At 37.3% G+C, this 11,896-nt stretch overlaps 1 long non-coding RNA gene across 1 annotated transcript; it reads left to right on the top strand.

The window, feature by feature from the left end:
- Nucleotides 1-4,138: 4,138 nt before the first annotated feature.
- On the top strand, nucleotides 4,139-10,948 carry LOC128249603 (uncharacterized). The gene is made up of 2 exons (XR_008265709.2): nucleotides 4,139-4,407; nucleotides 6,748-10,948. It is a non-coding gene; the product is annotated as an uncharacterized LOC128249603 (long non-coding RNA).
- The last annotated feature ends 948 nt before the right edge of the window (nucleotides 10,949-11,896 follow it).

Below are 11,896 nucleotides of genomic sequence, written 5' to 3'. Positions count from 1 at the left end.
GGCATTCGCCATGATAGATCGCTAGCCACTGCACCTTTTTTATTGTCTCCCCCTGTTTATTTCTGTGTTCCTTTCTGTTGAAGAGTGTAAGCTCGAAACGTAAAAGATTTTCTCACTTCCCGAGCGTTAAACTAATACATCTGTTATTTATACACCCGTCTTCGTCTTTTGATTTTTTTGTAAATTCTCACTATATATAAATTTATATATATATATATATATATATATATATATATATATATATATATATATATATATATATAAGTTTATGTATATATTAATATTATCTCAGTTTTAAAAAAATCTTTGACAATGTAAATATGTTAATAGTTACAAGAGGTAGCAAAATTACACTAGAAACCAAGATATCACAGCCGTTTTACAGGTAGAGATACCAAGTTAAAGTGATACATTTTGAGAAGATATGAATAATAATAATAAATGGAGCAAAACGCATATAAATAAAAGTTCCTTTAATTCCTACACATGTTTCAAAATATATGAGAGCCCTTCTACAAAGAAGTAAGAGCTGCTGGAATTCCTCATATATTCATCTTCAGGGAATCAACATATAAAAGCAAGACAAATACGAAATGATGAGGTAACTTACGAGCTAAGATGTTACTTGGCCATGTATGAGGAATTCCAGCAGCTCTTACTTCTATGTAGAAGAGCTCTCATATATTTTGAAACATGTGTAGCAATTAAAGGAACTTTTATTTATATGCGTTTTGCTCCATTTATTATTATTATTCATATATATATATATATATATATATATATATATATATATATATATATATATGAACATATATATATTCATATATATATTTATATATATATATATATATATATACCCCACCTACCCCAACCTCTGCCTACCCACATACCCCAACTCTACCCCCACCCTCAGCTTAACCCACACCTCTCCCGTGCTTTCCCCACTTTCGCGTCCCCCACCTCCTAACACCATCACTCCACACCACACCACGCTACACCATACCACACAGCACATCACATCACAACACACCACCACGCACACACCAGCACTGACCAATTCCCATGATAGATCGCTAAACACTACACACATTCTTTCTCTCCTTGTTTCTTTCTGTGTTCCTTTCTGTGGAAGAGCGTAGGCTCGAAACATTAAAGACTTTTTCAATTCCCGAGCGTTATACTAATACATCTATTTATTTTCTACACCACCTGTCTTCGTCTGTTGTTTTTCTGTGAATTCTCCCTATATATATATATATATATATATATATATATATATATAGGATCGGAGAGCCAAGGAAGCAGTAACTAGAAGCCCCTCTGTGCCAGTGGTCCTACAAAGGAACGGAACCCTCTACCCGTTGGACAACCAGAGAAAAAAAGTTCTCACCACAAGAAAAGGAAGGACGGAACACAAGCACAAAGAAGGAAAGGAAGAAAAAGGAAAAAGCAAAAATGAAACAACCTAAACCGAAACACCAACCCACCAAACATAAAACAGAAAACCCCATGGAGGATCCAATGCCACCAAAAACCCTACAGGAAAGAAGAAATTTGGAAGACACTCAAGAACCAGCAAATTTTACCTGCAAGGCAAATGTTGGCATGGGGAAGACGGCAAAAACTGCCGGTTTGCCCACCCCACATCCCTCCAAAACTACAGGGGCCTTAAGGAGAAAAACTTCCTTGAGAAAAGACAACAAGTGTTTCCAAGGAAAAAAATTTACAAAAGAAGAGCGCTCTTCAGATATGCGCAAGGTGGTAGCTGACCAAGAGTCTTTTTTTTTGTACATAGCGCAAAAGATTGTGCAGCAGCTGACCTGGCTACACCAAGCACAAACAAGGAACCTTGTCCACCACTGTCAACAGACACGGGATGGTCTCCCCTAACGCCTGCACAGTCGTTACGCAAGTACTTTTACTAAATATCGGGGGCCTGTTGCATCATAATAAAAGCAAAATTTCCTTCCTGGGAGATCTTGCATGCAATCAAGCCCTATGCATATCACTCGTGGAAACTCACCTCAGCACTGATATAGAGGATGCAAAAGTACACGTACCAAATTATGCCATACTGCGAACCGACAGAAGGGAAATGAACCATGGTGGAGTTGCTGTGTTCATCCGTGATGACCTCACACCTCAAGTCTTACTGTCATACTCAAATTCGGTATGTGACACTATAATTGTATACATAAGACAACATAATATAGTCATATGCACTACATATTGCCCACCGGATGCTCCAAACCACATAGGCAAATTTGAAGATTGCCTCACTAGAATTAAAGAAATCCTCATGAAACTGGAACACCACGGGACCATATTTCTTATGAGTGATTTCAACTTCCCCAACGTCAAATGGCCCGAATGTCTCATACTCTCAGGAAGGACTCATTGCAAACAAGCACAGGTGGAGTCCCTGTTCAACCTCACCAATTCCCTATTCGTGGAGCAAGTTGTACTCTGACCAACTAGGGCGAATAACATTCTGGATCTCTGCTTCACGAACAATATGGACATCGTTCATGATGTGAAAGTGACGCCAATATTAGTCTCGGATCACAACATAATAGAGCTGTCTATGTTTGGGCCGAAAGTAACCAGAGACATACAGCCTAAAGGAAGCACCCGAAATCTCTCCAATCTGAACTTCCACAAAGCAGACTGGAAATCGATCCAAAAAGAGGTCCTCAGACAGGACTGGCCGAAATGTCTCTCCACACCAGACATTGGCATGAAACTGGAATGTTTCATGTCTGTTATGCAAGCCATATGCCAGAAATATATCCCAGAGCACAAGGCCAAAATGAATAGGAACAAGATTCCAAGGGAGAGGAAGATCCTCATGAGACGTCCTACGAAGGTTGCAAATCAACTCAACCAACATCCCAAAAGTAGCGAAAAGTCCCGCCTAAAACAACACTGATGGAGATTGAAAAAAGGCTGCAACAATCCTATGTGAGAGAGAGAGAGAGAGAGCAGATAGAGAAGCCTGGGTTATAAAAAACATTAAGTCAAACCCAAAGGCCTTCTTTCATTACGCGAAAGAAACAGCCTCAGTACGCTGCAAGATAGGACTCCTCTTCCAAAAGAATGGCTCCCTCACAGATAGACCAACTAGGATCAGTGATGTACTGAATGACCAGTTCAAAAGTGTCTTTACCATACTGTTGGAACACAGACAAGTGAACGAACCAGTGGACTTCTTTTCCGCCTCACCTATAACCAGCGAGGCAATTACGATGGAATACATCGACATTAGCGAAGAAGATATACTACTAACCATAGATGAAGTGGACGCAAACTCAACTGCTGGTCCTGATGGTTTCCCAGCAATCCTCCTCAAATCGTGTAAGCATACCCTGGCAAAACCCCTCCAGATTCTCTTCCAGAGCTTTCTTGCAAATGGTAGACTGCCAAACAAGCTGAAGGAGGGTATAATATGCCCAATCCATAAAAGGGGGAAGCAGAACAGATGCCAAAAACTATAGGCCTATCTCTCTGACTTCACACATCAGCAAAGTCATGGAAAGGATAGTCAGAGGAAAACTAATCGCATTTCTTGAAAAAAATAACTTGCTGAGTGATACCCAGCATGGCTTTCGACCAGGTAGGAGCTGCCTGACCCAGTTCTTACAACATTATGACTGAGTGTTGAGGCAGTTACTCAACAACTCAAATGTGGACGTAATATATCTTGATTTTGCAAAAGCTTTTGACAAGATAGATCATGGTATGATATGCCACAAACTGCGTGATCTCGGTATAGCTGGAAAACTTGGAGAGTCGTTAGATGACTTTCTGAAAGATAGAAGTCATGAAAATACGAGCTAGGCTCAATACATTTTGCTTTTGGAACGAATAAGAAAAGCAGAAAGTTGAAAAGTAATAGGAATTTATTTGTAAAAAATATTCTGGTTGAAGTAAAATTTTTTTTTTCATTCTTCTTGTTTATTCTTTTGATAGAAATGTGTCGAACAACATTGAATAAAGCAGTTAAAAAATATAATCTAACAAGGAACATACAGTAACCACTGTGAAATTCGAACCAACTTGTCTGCTGGCTACCTTGTACAAAATAAAAAAATGTTTGTCAGATTTTTAAATTCTCTCTCTCTCCCCACTCTTAGCACCACCCATTCATCTACTGCTATTTTTTCTCTTTATTAGTAGAGGAAATTTGTAGTTGTGATTGGTTATGCTTGCAAATCAGACATCTATGTGTCTCTTGTGAATTCTCATCATTTGCCACAACACTATTTCCTTCACCAATACGTCGTAGGAAAGAGAGGAATTAAAAGCACCAAACTGCTGAGAATTTGCTATTTATTAATAATCTTCTTATCAAAGAGCTCTTACGAACCATTTCCTCACATAAAGAAGAAACGATACTGAAATCTAGAGGTAAATATTCTATTTTCATGTTAATTTAGATTTAAACGTTATGCAGAATCAAATGCTGAATGTAGGAGCAAAATTATCCTAAACCTTGTTTTTCTGTTTCATTTCTATTACAGGTAAGTTCCCCGTGAAGAAAGTTCACCGAGAAAATATACCCATAGTAATAGCTAAAAACTATCTTATCGGAAAAGAAAAGAACGGTGAACTTTCTTTGAGATGTATTAATGACGGTGAACTTACTGGACATGGCTCTCTCTTTTTTTAATTTTTTTTTTCTTACTTCGAATTTATTCGATATATTTTTAAATATTCAAATGCTTGTAGGAATTGTAAACTGTGACTTTATAATTATTTATTTTAGTTGCAAACATAGTAATAGAATGGTTTGGTTTCAATATATTACATTGTAGTTTTATCTTGCAGTAACTTTTTATCCAGATGTGAAAAAAATTTCTCTCGCAAATATTAATTCAAAAATGTATTACTAATTAATTTCGATGTATATCTTCTTTGATTAATTAATCTGTCTTAGATTAATTGAGCCAGTATTTATCATGTGACACAAGAACTACAGTTATATCATTGTTTGCATAGTTATCTTGCCAATAAGACAGTGTGGGTGTAAACGTACACCAATAAGTAACGTAGCTAATAGAGGAACAAGGGGAGCGACCTCTTACACCCACCCCAAGGAAACCTGTTTCAAATAGTCTCATCTTAGCAAATTCTTTTACTTTTTAGTTAGCTATATCAATAGATTTAAGTTTCGTACATAATGACATTGTTACTGAAACATGAAATTAATGAATGCAATGTATGAACTATTTCGCGTAATATAAGAAAAATTAGTTTTAAATTCTTTGGTGTACACCACTGCGCCTTTTTTTATATGCTACCTCTCATTAACTTTCAAACCTGGCTACTCTTGGCTTCAGTGAAATTGTAGAAATCACTCGTATTTGTGTAAAAATGACTATTTTGCTTTCTTTGTACAACATTTTGCCCAAGTTGTTGCACTGTGGTACTGAATCCGAAACCATGTGATCGCAAAGCTAGCCTCTTCACCACACAGCCGTTACTTTCGAACAATATTGCTACATCGTTAAATCACTTTCTTCCAGCTTAAACGTGAAATGCATGAACTCTAGGGCTAGAAAATCTTAAACGGATAAGTTTTCTCAAAAGTTTGCTTAATTCGGTTTCACCTGGCGCTAAACAAAAATAACTGTATGTTTATATGATTACTGCATTGTTAAACCCCATCTCTACTTACATGCACGCAATATATTGCTTTAAACTTCTGATATGTTTCGTTTCATTGCTATAAAAAAAAGAAGCTATTTACATTTGTCGTAAAATAGTGTTGGTCAAATCTATTGATGTTCTATATTTGACTACAGCATTTATGAGGAATACTAAACGGTGTTTTATTTAGTCTGCAATAACGCCATCTTCTAGTCTTTACAAAGAATTGTAGAGTGCTACACCATTTGAAAAGTAACCTTATTTGTCGCTTAATTGAACAATTTACGAAATGTATTGTATTGATATAGTCTTAATTTCATTGTTTTCGAATATAGACTAAAATATTACCGCAGATCATTTTCTCATCAACTTTCTTACACGACCAGAATATATCAGTTTAAAAAGAATTAATTATTAAATGAGTTATCGATTAAATAGCTGAGCATTCCAGGGCTTCTTTTGCCGTGAAATTTGATCTTCAAACGCACACGATATGACTTTTAGCGATAAGGCTGTCTTCGAATTAGAGCTATAGCCCAATCGATAGATTTCCGCACGTTTACCACCTCATTAATTTCACGCGCAAGCTGGCTTAAGTCCAACCAGAAATCTACTGATACACACTCAATGTCCTGAAGTGGTAACCAACCATGAGACTGCGACTCCAAATTTTTTAATCATACCACTGCCCATGCGCCTATTTAAGATTTTTCTAGAAAACTTGTGTTGCCAAGAGTCCGACTAATTAATTTGTAGGCATATATAACGGGTTTTATGGGTTTGTTTATGAAAAATCTCGTCTCCTAGAGTCATACTGAGTAGACCTTCTAGCTGTGATCAGTCCGATTTCTTTTACATTCAAACTATACAATGTTTCCTTCCTTTTACAAGACTTTTGGGTGTCCTTTTAGGATTTTTATTTCGAGCAAGATGAGCGACCACGTAGATTATCAATTTGGTACAATATTCATTTTTAATCTTGATATTAACATCAGCGACATGGCGGTTTTCTATTTCGAAAACAGGCAAATGCTTCGTCTGATTAGTTGTCATTATTCGCTCCATTTTATATATTGTAAGATAAATTTGTCTTTTCAGGGAGAATCCAAAAATCTACATCCAAGGAGGTACAGCTGATACAACTCATGAGAAATTTAGTTTGGAATCCAGTTTTCATTGTAGATTTTTAACGCAAACATGTATTTGGTCATTAACTCCGGGAGAAAGTTTGTTATTTATCCGAAGAGAAGGTTAAGAAAAATAGTGCTTGTAAGAATATACGACTATATATTGGACGACATGATAGTAAGCATCAGACTCAATAGATTCATCTACTTTCAGAATCATTTGAACCGTTCTCGTAAAATGGGTTTACGCACGCGCATATATACGCGCGTGTACACGGCTTTCAATATGAATAGGTACCGACCAGAGTATATGCGCCTATGCTCGCGTATTTTCGCTGGAACACGTATATTTATAAAGAAACGCACCCTTATTTGTATATATAGACCCAGGGCATATGCAAGCATGAATGCCTATGAAGTTATGATTATGGCAGCTCCTCTGTTTATAAATGATCTACGTAGTATAGAATATGTATACCTATTCAGACACTAATCAAGCTGACAATTGTTAAATATTAATTCGAAATAAAATTAAAGTTCCGTTTATATATTAAAGTTAAAAATACAAAAAGAAAATTGTTCGCTGCAGTGGATTTTCCTTTTCATAATCTAAATTGAAAAACTTGAATTTATATATTAATACTCTAAACACGAATGCGTTACACTGCCACGTGCTTTGGAGAAGTGAAGAGCGAGTGAAAAAGCAGGAGAGAAGTGTAAACTGTTATGTAGAGAGGAAGTAAGTTATTGTGCGAAGAGAAAGAATAACGTGAAGGGAATTACATGGTTTAAAAGCTTGTTGAAGTTAGAAGAGAAATGTAGTGTTTAGAGGATATTCATGTCACCAACTGTTTAGTTTGTTTGTTTTTTTTGCTTTTTTTTCGTTCTTTTCTATTCTGGACACGTTCCCTTATCTGAAAATACACAAGCTTAAAAACAAACATTAAAGTTTGTGCTTAACTGCTCCAAAATACAGATAGGATATAACCAATATAATAAATACTTTGAAATGAGTTGAGGTCATGTTTGTTTCTACCTTACAAATGAACACTTTATTACAATAGATTAAATAAACTTATGCTTATTGAAAGCTTCATGATAATTTTGTTTGACCTGAGCCTTCTCCAAATCTCATTACTTACAGTTAAGTGTATTTGATAGTACCAACAAAGCTGATAGTTTCTTTTCCAGCATTACTGGAAGATATTATTGGCAAAGAGAACACACTGAAGTAAATTTTAAGTGAATCAAACTGGTCTGTTTTGGAAACAAATGTCAAAACAAACTGTACCAGAATTCAAGGCTGCCAAAGATTGTAGGATCTCCTACTTGGTGGCAATGCCTTAAAAGATGAAAGCATTAGCTGTTTATAATTGTTTTATAGCAATTAAATAAAAAGCCGAGGATCACTAGACCAGTAATCAAAGTTTGGTTTACTTCAACTTTGTCTAACTTCCAAAGAATGTCAGCTTAGAATCTTCAAAATAATGCCTTTTTTTAATAAAATGCTTCGGGTCACCCATCTAATCTGGATAAACTGACAAATAATGTAGCTTTTTTTTTTTTTTTTTTTTTTTTAGCCTCCAAATTCAACCGGGTTGCTTCAACCTACAGACCCGGCGAGGTTGTTACTCTATTCAAAGCTTAGATAATTTTATAGAGGCAAGAAGTAAAAAAAAAAAAAAAAACCCTTAATGAATTTTGTTTGGAGTGAAACCTATCTAGGCTTGTATATTTCCCGAGTTTGGGGGCGCCGATACAAAATGGTGTAATTGTTCGTCGAATACATTAAATTGGTGGATAAAAAGAAGTAAATGACGTATGTGTAGCGGTGTTTATTTGAATTTCATGAGAAATTTTGTAATCGGGATCTCGTGCAGATGGAACGACGTCATCTCGAATAGGATAGTGAGACTGAGCAGGCTGAGCCAGAATGAAGTCTAGCAACAAAAGAAATAACTACAGCTTTCAATTTTTAACATGAAACACTGCCCCCCCCCCCCTTTTTTTTTTTTGCACAAATATATTCACACGTGTCTCTCAAACATGAATTCACGAAGTAGATTGAGTGCAGGACAAAATACCCTGTCCTATTTGTTTTTCTGCCGTTTGAATTCAAATCTCGTCCAGTTTAAGTCACTTTCATCCGGTTCGAAGTCGATGAAATAAAAACCTTGTCCAGAACGGTAGATTGGCGAACAATTCTTGGATAGTGGGCAGGGTCTGTTGTCCGTATTAATACCCCCACTACTAGGTCTTTAAGGATCTTTAGTGGGATTCTACTAAAAACATTTAGATAAGTTCTCCAATTTTGTTAGAAGTTCCTCTTTGACAGACGCCCACTACAAACGAAGGATTTTTGTGTTGCCTTTGCCGCCCTGACTAAACAGTAAAAGAAAAAAATTGAGGGGTATGTAATCTAACCCGGAAGCCTACTGTTACAATGCGCTTAACTATAGTTTGGCTTGTTGCTGGTTTTTTTGAAATGCAAGAAAGCTTGTATAACACATTGATCAGAAATGTCAGTAACCAAGGGTAGTCGTTTGTTTCCTATAAAAACATCAGAATTTTTTTTTCTACGTTGTGTAATGTTACAGCAACATTTATTGTACTCTGTCCTCTTGCATCTCGGGTTCGAGTCCCACCTAAATCAACTTTACATCTTTCAATAGTTAATAAATTACGTACAAGTCTTGAGAAGCTTGTCGGCCGAAATGTTTGAACATCGGATGTTGGATATTCCTTACGGCTGCGTTCTGAGTTCAAATCTTGCCGTTGCCTACCTGGATACCAGACTGAATCTGTCAGCCGGTTGAACATCTGGTTTTTTGGCTGTCTTTCATGGAACCCAGTTTGTTGCCAATATTTGGGCCATGCTTCTGCTTTGAAGATAAATTCTTTCTTTTTCGTCAACCTTGCTGAGGGATAAAAACAATTATTTCACCACCAACCTTTCGGAGGGATAAAAACAAAATGACAGCAAGGAATAAACGGAACAAATCACAAGCATCTGCTGTCCGAGTTGTACATGCTCGTATTTTCTTCAACCCACTTCACTGATATGCAAGAATGATAAATCATTAGTCAATAGTATATCAAACCACCATTTATTGTATTTGTTTCGCCACCCAACGATCTCGGTTCCAAAATCACCGAGGCTAACTCCACTTCCCATTTCTTTGAAGTAGACGAAGTCACATACTGAAAAATCTCTCTTCCCCCTCTCTCATAATGTGTGTGTGTGTGTGAGAGAGAGAGGCAAAGATAAAAGAACATTCACATCATGGCATCTCTAAATAAATGAATGAACGTTAACTAAACAAACAATAATACAATACAGTGCATAAATATTGCAACCAATCACAAATTAACAGAAATACCGTACCCACAAAACATTTGCTTTACACTCTCTTTATAAATAACTACCTACAAACTTATAAATCATTAGACTATTTGTAAATGTTGTCTTTAAGCTTGAAGATTGTAAGCTTAGCTACACTCACTGAATTATTAGACAAAATCTTTTGTCATGTTTAATGTGCAAATGTTGTTTACAATATATTTTTTTTTTCTCTCATAAGCAACTACTGCAAATTCCTATTGAACGATTTTGAGAAATAATAAAAATACTTAATATAAATTTTGGCAGAAAGCCACCAATCTTCAGGGAAGGGGTAAAACGATTACATCAACCCGAGCTCTTGACTGATGCATTATATGACCGAAGGCAGAGTTGACAAAGGCGGGATTTGAACTTAGAGACGGAAGAAATGCTGGTAAGCATTTTGTCCGACCTGCTAGCGATTATGCCAGCACGCTACACTTTTAATTATTTTACATTTTGGCACAAGGCGAGCTATTTAAGTCGATTATAACGAGCCCGGTACTTGATAAGTGAGTTATTTTATCAATTTCAAGAGGATGGCAGAGACCTCGCTTTGATTTGAACACTGAACGTAAAATGGCGGAAGTAGTGCCACCAAGCATTTTGTCCGATGCGCTAACAATTCTGCCAGTTCGCTGCTTCAGTAATAATTTTTTTTTTTCAAATTTTGGCACAAGGCCTGTAATTTGGCGTGGAGGAGACCAGTCGATTACGTCAACCCTCAGTGATCAACCGGTACATCCCCGAAATGTTGAATGGCATAGGCTGACCTCGGCGGAACTTGATCTCAGAACGCAAAGACGGATAAAATACCACTGACCATTTTTCCCGGCGTGCTAACAAATCCGCCAGCGCTCCGCCTTACTTTATTAACCACTTAAGGTTCATATAAAGGATTGAAGATGGCACCAAACAATGCAATACAAATGGTGCGATTGAAACGTGTAAATAAGGAATAAAGAAGAAAATTAACACCGGAGTGGCTGTGTGGTAAGTAGCTTGCTTACCAACCACATGGTTCCGGGTTCAGTCCCACTGCGTGGCACCTTCATCAAGTGTCTTCTACTATAGCTTCGGGCCGACCAAAGCCTTGTGAGTGGATTTGGTAGACAGAAACTAAAAGAAGCCCGTCGTATATATGTATAAGTATATATATGTTTGTGTCTGTGTTTGTCCCCACAACATCGCTTGACAACCGATGCTAGTGTGTTTACGTCCCCGTAACTTAGCGGTTCGGCAAGAGAGACCGACAGAATAAGTACTAGGCTTACAAAGAATAAGTCCTGGGATCGAGTTGCTCGACGAAAAGGTGGTGTTCCAGCATGGCCGTAGTCAAATGACTGAAACAAGTAAAAGAGTAATTAAAATTCCCAAAAGAGGGAGACTCCCAAGTGCTGCCCGTGTAAACCCCACAAAAACCACAATCGGCTTCACCTGTATGGCAAGTGCCCTCTCTTCATCTACCCTCGATCTAGAGGCACGTGTTTAGTGAAGGTTTCTTCAATCGGGCCAATCGCGTTACATTCACCCATCCATTAACAAAATTGTTGGGAGGCAACACATCCCACTCTACCCTCACTGGCCTTTTCGAGTGAAACTTGAAAACTTGAATAAGGCTTGACCAAAAAGGAAAGCGTCTATCTCCGGACCTTTCAACCTGGTCAACCACAGAACCTCTTTCGCTAAGGCCACCGGACAAAGAAATACTACTCACCCTTCCCAGCCGAAAGGAAGC

This window comes from Octopus bimaculoides, chromosome Z, assembly GCF_046866305.1.
Source record: "Octopus bimaculoides isolate indiv1 chromosome Z, ASM4686630v1, whole genome shotgun sequence".
In the NCBI taxonomy this organism is placed as follows: Eukaryota; Metazoa; Mollusca; class Cephalopoda; order Octopoda; family Octopodidae; genus Octopus; species Octopus bimaculoides.
Note: the sequence above shows the minus strand (reverse complement) of the source record. Positions and strands in the feature narration are given on the sequence as shown.